Source organism: Gadus chalcogrammus, chromosome 6, assembly GCF_026213295.1.
Source record: "Gadus chalcogrammus isolate NIFS_2021 chromosome 6, NIFS_Gcha_1.0, whole genome shotgun sequence".
Lineage (NCBI taxonomy): Eukaryota > Metazoa > Chordata > Actinopteri > Gadiformes > Gadidae > Gadus > Gadus chalcogrammus.
The window spans coordinates 14,247,385-14,259,884 of NC_079417.1; positions in this window are offsets into that span (position 1 = coordinate 14,247,385).

The following is a 12,500-nucleotide window of genomic DNA, read 5'->3' on the forward strand; positions in this document are numbered from 1 at the left end:
GGAACTAATGGGCTTAGTGATGTTTTGTAAATAGATAAATAATAGATAACTATAAATAAGAAAATGTGGCAATCTGGGTAATTGTTATATTGAAAGCAGCATTGTATAGGTGGGCAGGACGGGACTGTATGGACTGGACCTGCTCCGTGGAAGCAACGGTCTCTGTTTACGCTAGAGCCTTGCCAAACAATATTCCTGTGGACTATTTTAAATCCTCAAACAAGAATAAACAAATCTGCACGCATACAAACACACACACACACACACACACACACACACACACACACACACACACACACACACACACACACACACACACACACACACACACACACACACACACACACACACACACACACACATACACACACAAACAGGCATATATTTCCACATGCATTGGTATGCACACACAAACATATCAATGTGAAAATAAACAGAAACCTTCCAAAGAGCACGATAGAAGTACACAAAGAAGGATCGGGTTGTCATATGTAAACATTTATCCACAATAGTGTACTGTAGATATCCATGCACATACACACACACACACACTCACACACACACACACACACACACACATACACGCACACACACACACACACACACACACACATACACACACACATACACACACACACACGCACACACACACACACACACACACACACACACACACACACACACACACACACACACACACACACACACACACACACACGCAATGTCGTAACACACACACATACAGTACACACCCCCCCACACCCGAAGACATGTAATGGCACAGGCCCCTGAAAATTGCTTAAGATTCCCCGTAAAACATCAACAAATCAGGTAATGCAACGCAATATAATATAGACCAAGGTCGGTTTGCTGTGTGCCCCAAACACCCCAAATATGGAGATCCACTAACTGTTCAAATAAAGAGTCTGATTGGCCGAACGACTATCCTTTCCTTCATAATTTAGGAAGAGACCTGGGGTTTCCCTCCGGTTCTGACTCAGCGGGAACAGATGTCTGCACAAATCCACATAGGTACACACGCGCGCCTGCTTGCACTCCCAAACACACACTAACACACGTGCGCACCACACATGTGTGCCTACACATCGACACACACTTGTACACGCACACAACCACACACACACACGCACACACACACACACATTCACACAAACACACGTGTTATGATGTACAAAAGTGTGGTTTGAATTTGAAGTTGAGTCTGAAATAAAGATGTTATTGCGTACATAGATGCTTGTTTAGAATTCTTGTTAGATACAGCATCCAGAGTAATTATAGTATATTTAACTGGCCGAGCGTTGAGAGAAGAGGAGGGAGTTGTCTAGGGATTTTTTCATTGCCATATGGTACATTAAGACCTCTTTCAACATTGGAGGGATTGAGGCGTGTAACCTTGGCGCTCACCGAGAATCCGTCAGGGTGAAGCATCTCCTGAGTAAAAAAAATGTTTATTTAGACAGGATTTATTCCTTGCGAGCCCGCATGTGTGGAGGCCATCATCTCAGCCTCTGTGTTTCTAGCGCAATCTACTGGCAGGATTTCCTGTCCAACAGATAGAAATAATCATCTTCACAGCCTCTGTGTTACTAGTGCAACCAACGGACAGGATGTCCTGTCCGACAGATAGAAATAATCATCTTCACCAGCCTCTGTGTTTCTAGCGCAGGCTACAGAATTGATGTCGTCCCCGACAGATAGAAAGAATGATCTTCACCAGCAGCATCTGTGTAACTAGTGCAGCAGGCTGCAGGCTGGATGTCCTGTCTGACAAATAGATAATCTTGTGATAAATAGTCATCTTCATCGGTCACCTTCGGCTCGGCCACCGCACACGGCTGGGACGTAATCAAACACACACACACACACACACACACACGCATCATGCATATATGCATACATGCATGCACGCACACATACACATGCAGATTTACACATACACTTTCACAAGCACATGCATACTCACACTCACAAACGCACGCACAGACACATACAAACAAGCACACCCAGTCACTCTACACACTGTGTCGACACGCACAGCTGCACACACTGTGTGGAGTAGCCAAACACACGCACATAAGTGTCATCAGTCCGTGGTCTTTTAGGCAATTTCCAACTTCTCAACCACAAGTTTCCAGCTGTTCCCCTCGAAGAAGTATTTCATTCCCAAATCATTTCCATTGTGAAGGATTCCAATCAGTCTAAAAATAACGGTCCAACAATATTTTTTCTTAATATGTTTTTAATATCTTTAAGTATCGTTTTCTGTTGGATTCATTGATTTGTGGAGGTGCGAGCTGCCAATTCTAACCCCAGCTCTTACAGCCTCAAACGTGGTGAACAGAAATTTGATTCAGAGTATTTCATGAATCGCCTTTTTATGTTAATTTGAAAAAGAATCGGCTTGCTTTAACAACAACACTCAATAAATGATGCTGGAAAACTTGAGATAACCATGTATGTGGCACACGTTTAAGACTCAAGGACTCTTTCAGCGGCAGTCAGTGTTTTTCCGTTGCCAATTACTATAACATGATGTGACCGAGAACAGTAGTCGGGTGGACACTGTGCACACACACACACACACATACACACATGCAAACACACACGTACACACATACACACATACAAACACACATACAAACACACACGCAAACACACACGCATGCACACCCTTGCACACAGACACACAGACTCGTGCTCTCAGACATGCACACACACGCACACACACGGACACAGATACGCATGCACGCATAAACACACGCAAGCACTCACACACATACTGTACATACATACATACATACATACATACATACACACACAGTCCTCATATATTCCATGCCTCAGCCTCACTGCCACATGTGTGGGAGGGAGGGAGGGGCAGTAGGGAGATGCAGAGTGGATCGGTCATTGGCGCGGCTGTATGGCCGTCTTTGTTCTCCGGCGGCGGACGCTATCGGCCCAGAAAGGGTGTCCAAAGACCACAAGGGTCTGGATACCCTGTGTCCAGCTACTGGGCGCTGGTTTGAACCAGCGGAGGTCAACATGGTGTTAGGTGGTTTGACTGTTGTTGGCTGCTTATGTTGGAATAATTGCACCTTCGACTGGAAATTTGTGTCCGCAAAGTGTTTGATCGTCTTAAACTTTAATGTGTAAACACTCAAATAATTGCAAGATTCTCTTTCGACATCAGCTGCTTTATATATGACTACTTAGTTCCAATTATATTTGGATTTACAAGTACCTTATTTAAATTCTGTTCTTTTTTTGCTATGCCTTTTTATGAAAAAACGTCACATTATTTGAAAGAGACTGTATAGTTTAATAAGACTATGTTTTGGCATGAGGTGCTTTCCCCCCTCCACTTAGGATGCTAACAGGTGCACCTGAAAGGGAGAATAGGTTTTAATACATGTTTGTGAATTATCTGTGAGTGCCTGTGTGTGTGTGTGTGTGTGTGTGTGTGTGTGTGTGTGTGTGTGTGTGTGTGTGTGTGTGTGTGTGTGTGTGTGTGTGTGTGTGTGTGTGTGTGTGTGTGTGTGTGTGTGTGCGCTCGCACGTGTGTGTGTGTAACTGTCTACGCCTGTGTTACCTCTCACAGCGTTGTGTTGGTGTGCATTCCTCTATGTGTATCTGGGTGGTGTCTCCATCTCACAACACACACTGACCATTCAGGCCCAACAGTCAAGAATGTTTATGATAATCTGTTAAATATAATGATAGCCTGGTTTGTCTTCGTGAATTAGGGCCTTTCCCATAAAAAGAAGAAAAGAAGGGTTCCCCAGAGACGAGTTTGGGCCTCTCCACTCTGAGGCACAAACCTTTTTTTTTCATGCAGACTCTGCAGAGATATAACCTTGCACTGTACACATGCTCAGGCTTCATGCTGCCTGCTAAATACAAGACAGCAGCCTTGTTTGACGTTCATGTGTTTTAACTGTCAGACACTGGAACGAACTGCCCTGACATTTTATTCCACAGCCTCTTTATGGGGGCACAGCGGTGGTTTAATGGAAAGGTACCCTCTCAAAAAACTGAACGACAAAACACGTTTCTATTATAGTTCTGTCAAACTTCTCTGTTGAAGTTTGTATGTATTCCTGGATTATAACATTCCCAGGAGATGACTATTCCACCAGTCAACGCAATATACAACGAAGGCCTTCCGTTCCGGCTTCTCCATTTGTCACTGATTAAATAAACGTTTCAAAACAGATGAAACTCTATTGAAAAGGTTTTTAGTTTGAAGAAACCATTTGGTCTCCACACATCTTCAAGCGTTTCCAACTACATTACTAAATACCCCCTTAAAGTCACAGTGCGAAACATTTCAACAAGCTTGTAGCCTTAAATAACCTGGATGTATCTGTGATATCAATGATGATTGATGGGGATTCCAATAATGTTATCAGACAGTTGAACAGCATGTTACATTGGACTGAAATCTCTAGCCGACTTACTGGGAGGGGCTCAATCTTCCAAATGGCGACACAAACTATGTACTAGAGAACACCAAACAAGACCGACTGCACCTTCCACACTACTAAAGATGGGGGAGGGGGTATTCTTGTGACCTGAGGCCCCCCCACTGGCCTGAGGGCCCTGAGGGCCCTGTGTGAGACAGGACCAGGTGTGAGGGAGCCAGGGCAGAACATCCAGGGGGGCCCCTCACCTGTCCATGTTACTGCGGGGGTGCTGGGAGAGACAGTTGATGATCTCCTTTGAGTTTTGCGGCTTGATGCCCTCCAGCCAACCCCCTAGGGTGGAACAGCTCTGAGGGGTTGTAATCTATCATCGCATACTCAACACTTTCCCAATTGGCTTGCTAACACGCAATGCTCTACTGGGTGAGAAGATGATAATATCTGAACATTAATGACATGGTGGAAGTGGTCAGTTATTTAATGTTTAGATTAATAACGATCCTTTTAGTGGCCGATTTGATCCAAAGTCTGTTACAATAGCATGAGCAAGGATGGTTCCCCAGTGGGAGTCAAACTCCCAACCCTAACCCGGTTAACCACTAACCTGTTGTTACCCTACCGTTTAGCTACACAGGACCATGTCATCATACTCCCTGCACCGTCACTAAGTTTGTATCATTCTTAAGTTATATATAGCGTTTTATGGTGACTAGATGAACAGGTCACAATCACTCCCTAGAAAACATAGATATGTGATCTGCTCTGATTATGTTTCCCCTGCTCTGTAATCTTCAGGAAACAATGGGGCCCGCAGAACCCCTCAATCAGGGGCCCCAGTCCGGCCCCTAGTAGATCCAGCTGTGGCTCTCTGGATGCTGATTATGTTTGCCTTGTTTACAAACACTGTGCTGTACATATTCCCCTGCAACCTATCGTGTTCCTCTCCCTCAGATCTCTGTACACACACCGACCCGCCCAACTCCCCCCCCCCCCCCAAGCCTCTCGGACAGAAATGACAAACAAAAACATTTGGCTTTTGTCAAATGGAGTGCACGGTGTTTGAGGGGAAATGTGGCTCCGGTTCATGGTCTATGTTATCCAAGTAGAAACGTGGAGGTTTGTGTGCAGTTCTTGCCCTGGGCTGGCTAGAACATCAACCAAGGATGAGGTGGACAACAACGTTTTATACTCTTTTTCATCCTTTTCTCACTGTATCAGTCATTTTCGTTTTTCTTTTCTTTAACTAAACGCCCCAGAAGGCCAGGTAAGGGCCACAAGCAAGGCAATGCCCTTTACGTAGAGTGGACTGACTTTCCTTTCTACAGCTATGATTTCTGATGTAAAAAACAAGCATGAGTACATATTTTTCAGTTTTATGTGGATACTGTCGTTGACTCCTAATTGTCTACCGATCTACCGCCTATAATAATAATTGTTCCATTTCTTACACATGTTGTCCAAAGCTGGCTCTTTACCTGGCTCTAAATGTATTTATGTGCCTGAGTGTGTGTGTGTGTGTGTGTGTGTGTGTGTGTGTGTGTGTGTGTGTGTGTGTGTGTGTGTGTGTGTGTGTGTGTGTGTGTGTGTGTGTGTGTGTGTGTGTGTGTGTGTGTCTGTGTGTCTGAGTGTGTGTGTGTGTGTGTGTGTGTGTGTGTGTGTGTGTGTGTGTGTGTGTGTGTGTGTGTATGTGTGTGTGCGTGTGTGTGTGTGTGTGTACGTTTGTGCGTTTACATACGTGTACAAGGCCTACATATTACATGTGACAAAGGAAGAAAAAAGTATGTGGGTGTGAACTTTTGAACTTGAAGGACAAGTTGTTGTAATAGCCCCCCGATATCGCAGGAGACATAGTTTAGCAGAAGGTGGCTTTAAGTGCTAGAGTTCATATTTGATTTGTTCAACCGCAGGGACTCAGTTTGGGGAGTCGAGCAGTGGACGGGGAGGGGTAGGGGGGAGATGTAGGAGAAGCCTGGGAGGTTGAAAACAGAACCTCGACCGCGCTCGTAAAAACGATATGAGATACAGATGATATGGGTGCGAGCGAAGAAGAAGACAAAGCCATGAGCAGATACTTTAGATCAAGCCCTATATTCATTCATAAAACTCAACATGCAGTTTGACATTCATTGACTACACGGTGGAAATCCAATGTCCCCGGACAAAATCATTAGGCTACTAGACATGGAATGTGCCGGAGATTGTTAAAATCTTAAAAGAGATTGGTTATAAAAAGCTGTTCCCAAGGAGTTCCTCAATGGGAAACGTAAAATTATTTTAATCACTTGAATTACAATTTACATGAGATAAAACCATAAGTCACTTTGAAATAAGGACAAAGACGGTCAAATGTAAAATATAACAAGGATGGGTTTGAGCCTGACTTCTCCTGTAAAGCTCTTCCTGTCTCCATTCTCCAAAACAAACAACATTCTGTGAATTTCTTTGGGCCATCAAAATACATAAAATGTGTATCTCTCTGTACACCCGGAACACAATTAGACTTTTGGGGAGGACATGTATAGGAAGACCTTAACACCTCCCCTCTTTCTCCCCCTATTTATCTCAGCCGGGAACCCCCACTGTGTCTAGGTAGGAGGTCAACCAACGCGACCCCTTTCTGGTCCTCAACCGAGCACCTCCGGAAGGAAATTACCTCATGCACAAAGAATGAACCCGCACCATCAGAACGCAGCCGAACCCTCCCCTCACCTGGGTCAAAGGTCGACAGTGTCATGGAGGAGTCAGAATGTCTATGTTTGAAATGCGCGTGAGGGCACCCTCTGATCAATTGTCAGTTCGAAGACAGTTGATTGACTCGTGTGTTGGTATGGGTGATTCTGGGAATTCCAGGCATGTGAGACAATGTGTGTGTGTATACATATATATATTTTTTTATGTTTAGGTCATGAACAGCCATGTTACCTTTGATCATTGATCTGTGTGTGTGTGTGTGTGTGTGTGTGTGTGTGTGTGTGTGTGTGTGTGTGTGTGTGTGTGTGTGTGTGTGTGTGTGTGTGTGTGTGTGTGTGTGTGTGTGTGTGTGTGTGTGTGTGTGTGTGTGTCTGAGCCATTTCCTCTTGTGTGTCTGAGGAAATGGCTCTGTCTAAATAGCCGTACAACCAGGGACATTCTTTTTCAGCCGTGCAAAAGCGGAGGTATTGGAGTTCCGAACATTGAATGACTCTATACCTCATCCAGGATAGGTAATCTGCTGAACATGCTCAATGATGATGATCTGACAGTTTGGGGGCTGGCACGCAAATCATTGTTTCTACACCTACAACAGTGCAAGTTACCCATCGCTTCTAAGAATGAACCCCAGTTTCTCGGGTTCAAATTGAACCACGCTTGAGTACGCATGGACGATCTCAACGACCTCTGCCTCAGCACCGGATTACAAATTTCCTGGCAAGGCACTGACGGAGCGACAGCTCCCCTGACTGACAACATCATAACGGACCCGCAGATTTCCACTCTAGTGATCCTGTACGACGAGAACTCAGCCCAACATCTATCAAACACATAAGAGTCTCTCTTCACCAGCGCAGACTCACACGGATCGCACAGCGCCGGTCAAGTCTAAAATGGCAAGGGAAGTTAGCAGCACTGCCTTACGCAGATCATTCTGTTTCTCATTCTGTAATAACTAATTATTCCATTTCAGAGGACATCTCAATCTTGTCTTCCAACAAAATGCAACCTATCAATATTGTACCTGTCAACACAAAACCCATACTGCATATTCCACCAAAATCAACAGGAGAATGAAACAGTTGCACACATTCTGAATGGATGTCATTAGTACAAAGGGTTGTATGTGGCCGGGCATGACCGATTGGTTGACCTTGTTGCAAAAGATCTAGGAAAAATAAATCAAGGACATGACTGTAAGACTTTTAAGCATCACAAAAGCAAACATGGCAAACACTCCAGACATTGTAATTGCAAACAAGACTCTGAAAACTATACTCATTATTGAGGTGGGCTGTTGCTTCGATTTGTATACTGACACCTGCTACTGCTCTAAGTTACTGAAATAAAAGCCACTGGTGAGTCGTACATGCCAACAAGGTTACCAATACAAACTTGTTTCTTTAATCTTTGGAAGCTTAGGTCATTTCCACAAAGATTTGGTTAGAGGACTGTGGTTGGGGGGGTTACGAAGGAAGCCAAAAGATTAGCAACATTTTGCTCTGTTTCAGCCACCATAGGTAGCATGCAAATCTTATCCATAAGTGTTCGGTGTTATATCTTAACTTATCATGTAGGTCTTGTAAAGGAATTTAAGCTTGATGAACCTGTTACATGATCAATCTTTTTTAAAAAAAATGCTTAGATCTTGTTCCCCTTCTTTGTCAAATTTGGATCCAAATAAAAGCATTTAAATGTGTGTGTGTGTGTGTGTGTGTGTGTGTGTGTGTGTGTGTGTGTGTGTGTGTGTGTGTGTGTGTGTGTGTGTGCGTGTGTGCGTGCGTGCGTGCGTGCGTGTGTGTGTGTGTTTGGTTTGCATGTGCGTGTGTGTCTGTGAGTTCTGTAGGTTTGTGTGTGTGTGTGTGTGTGTGTGTGTGTGTGTGTGTGTGTGTGTGTGTGTGTGTGTGTGTGTGTGTGTGTGTGTGTGTGTGTCAACGTGCGTTCTGTCCATGTGTGTGTGTGTGTGTGTGTGTGTGTGTGTGTGTGTGTGTGTGTGTGTGTGTGTGTGTGTGTGTGTGCCTTTTGCTGTTTTCTGGCTTCTTCTGGAATGACCACACACTAAAAACGACGACAGAGAGAAGACCTCTGCTCCACACACATGTCAAGTTTACTTACCCCAGAGTTCTGCCACTCGGAAATACAGCCTTCTGTCCTCACTTATAGTGTTCCTCGTGTGTGTGTGTGTGTGTGTGTGTGTGTGTGTGTGTGTGTGTGTGTGTGTGTGTGTGTGTGTGTGTGTGTGTGTGTGTGTGTGTGTGTGTGTGTGTGTGTGTGTGTGTGTGTGCGTGTTTGTGTGTGTCTGGCTGCATGTATGCATTTGTGTGCGCAACGGTGCACATGGGTGTTGCATGTGTGTCGTGTGTGTGTGTGTGTGCGTGCTTCTGTGTGTGTGTATGGGACTTTGGTTAACTTTTTCCATAAGCTCTAATACTGATTATAAGAATTTGTCAGAGAGAAAGATGAAAGCGAGGCTTTTTATCCAGGTCTTTGCTCATGGAAAATGACCAAGCCGAAGAAGTGGTTAAACTGAATGGAAATGGCTATAGCACTGGCTGCAAAATATCCTTTATCATTGTGGTATTCTGTTTCAATGTAGATTTGTCAGATAATTATTATATAAAGATTTTCTTCAATTGATGCCTTAGTTGCTCATTAGTGGTGGGATGTGGGAGCATTATAGTTGTATATTTATCTCCTAACTCATTGCACCATGCCAGTTAGCTTGTAGCTCAATCAACATCTTTGTCACGTGACCGTCTTTTTCTAGTTTGTAGTGAATCTGCACATCAAGGGAAATGTGTGGTTTATATTATTTTTTTGGGGGGGTGGGGTGGGGGGGGAGCAGTTCTACTCATCATGTGTGATTGCATTTTGTATCCAGATTCCAGATCATCCAGATGCTGAAGGAAAAACATATTTTTACAATGCTGACTGGCGGGCCGGTGGAAAATGTGTTGGGGTTATGTGTCTGTTGACACGGATACTGTCTCTCTGGCTGCAGTCCAGCATTGTGGTGGGCGCATATTCAATTTACATTCCCCAAAGTGTAGATGTACATATCTGCTGAAGTCTCTGGCATTGAAGATTCGTGGCATCACTAAAAACGGATTTGAAAGTTTGACTTACGGTCTGAAGCAAATTGGGATTCTTTTTTGGTAACAGTGTAAATGTAAAGTAAGGTCATTTATAACAAAGTAAAAAAATATTTGGCAGTATGGTAGCATTTTTTATCATGTAGACTTTTTCTTATCTTCTTAAAAAGCATTTACACATTTATTCGTTCAAAATGACACAAATGTAAAAAAGGTTAGATTTCTTCAGCATTTTTAGGATATAAAGTACTGATGAAATAATATAGAATTACACATGATACAGCAACTCATGTGTCTGTTAGGAATTCAATGAGACTATAACAAAAGTGTAACTAAGAAATATAAACAATATACCAAAATACACCAGACCAATGTCTATATCCATAATGTAATCCCAAATAATACCATCCTTCCACTGCGCCAATGCCTTGTGATTGTGAGCACCTTCTCCATGAAAGGCAAAGACAGATTGAGCCGAGCTGTTAACAGCTCCATTCGGTGTATACACAACAGCCCTTGGCAGTTGACAGTAAGTCAAAGCAATAATTAGAATGCAGGCCATAAATGTTTTTCTATTACACACAGCTGTGTTTACATTCAACCATTTCATCAGAGGAAAGGAGGGAAAAAGAAGCATTTGGCGATCCATAACTCGCTTGAATCGAAGCTCCTTTAGACTTTTTCACTGTCACCACTTCCATCCTCATTTAATCTCCTAGGCTGCTTCTCTCACCACATCCCGGAGCTCACCTGGTTTAGACATGATCTCTCTTGCTCTCGCTCTCTATCTTTCTCTCGCGCTCTCTCTCGCTCTCTTTCTCACTGTTTCTCTCCTCTGAACAGAGAAACTCTGTTGCACTTGGTCCCTAGTGGCCTCTATGGGCTCCTGTACAGTTACTTGGAGTCTAAGCGGCAAATGAGCTTTGAGAACTATTCACCACCAGTAACAGATTTTGGCAGCCAAGAGAGAGAAATTGTTGAGAGGGTACCCATGTGCCAGAAAGATAGCTAGCAACAAAAGTGTTTGCATATATTGAATATATCAATATATTCTTTCTATATTTATATATATTTTAGTGATTTTAAATTAATGTATTTCAAATGACACAGCATGGTGCGATTATTATAACTCGCTCATCTTGGACACAGTAAACCTGCCACATGTTTACAGTATACTTTAATATGATGAGATACAACTCATCAATACAATGTTTCCCTAACTTTAATATGATGAGACACAATTTATCAATACAATGTATCCCTAAAACACACACACAAACACATCCATTAATACAAGCGTGCACGCACACATACACACAATGCATACATTTCTCAGTGCACATGTCCACAATGTCTCCATCTCTACATTAATTATTCAGTTGGCTATGGTTGTTTCATGCTTATAATAAGGATTATTTGGTTATGGAGAACTCTTTGATTTGTTGTCTGAAATGTTTGAGGAACTTTGTCCTGTGAAAAGAGTTTGTGATTGTCAATCAAATTCCCCAAAAACTAATCTTCCCAGGGATTATACCCCCGTGGTAGATTTACGATTAGACCTGTCAACTTTTGATGCTTTCCATTTATCTCCATTCATTCGGAGGAAGGAACACAGCAGTCTTGCTTCCTGCAAGTATTTACATGCACATGCAATTTTAACATTTATAAAGTCTAGTTATCCTTTAATTCAAGAGAGACATCCCAGAACAGCCCTGTTTAGGTGGAGTTAGGACACCTTTTGAAGGGTTAAATAATTGTTTATACGCGGAGAAAGACCCTTCACAGACAGACTGGCTGCAGCTTTTGCAGAGAACAAAGATCTACAAAAGTTTCATGAATGATAAATGAGAAAGAGTAGGTATTTTAAAAAAGTGACGATTTTGTTTTACAAATGGATGTTTGTACCAGTTCTAAATAAAAAAACAAGGGGAAGAAGGGTACAGTGTTTTGTGTTGTGAAAGCAGAGGTTTGGATGAGTTAACGGAAGCCTCCAGTGGGGGTTTATAGGGGAACATGTCACTGTTTCTAATAGGCCCCAAGAATAAGAAGAAATGCCTGGCAATGTAAACTCTGGTGAAGTGTCTTGACGTGGCTCTATGTAGGCCATGAAAACATTGAAACACAGTACAGGCCTCTTATTCTCGATTTATAATTTCAAGGGTTTGTGTCTCAATCTTATTCATTGCTATTTTGGGGGTCTTTTTCTGACTCTTTGTTGCTCTTCCTATTTTCTTTCTATTTCAGAGGAAATATTGTGGCTGTTGTATCATACAGC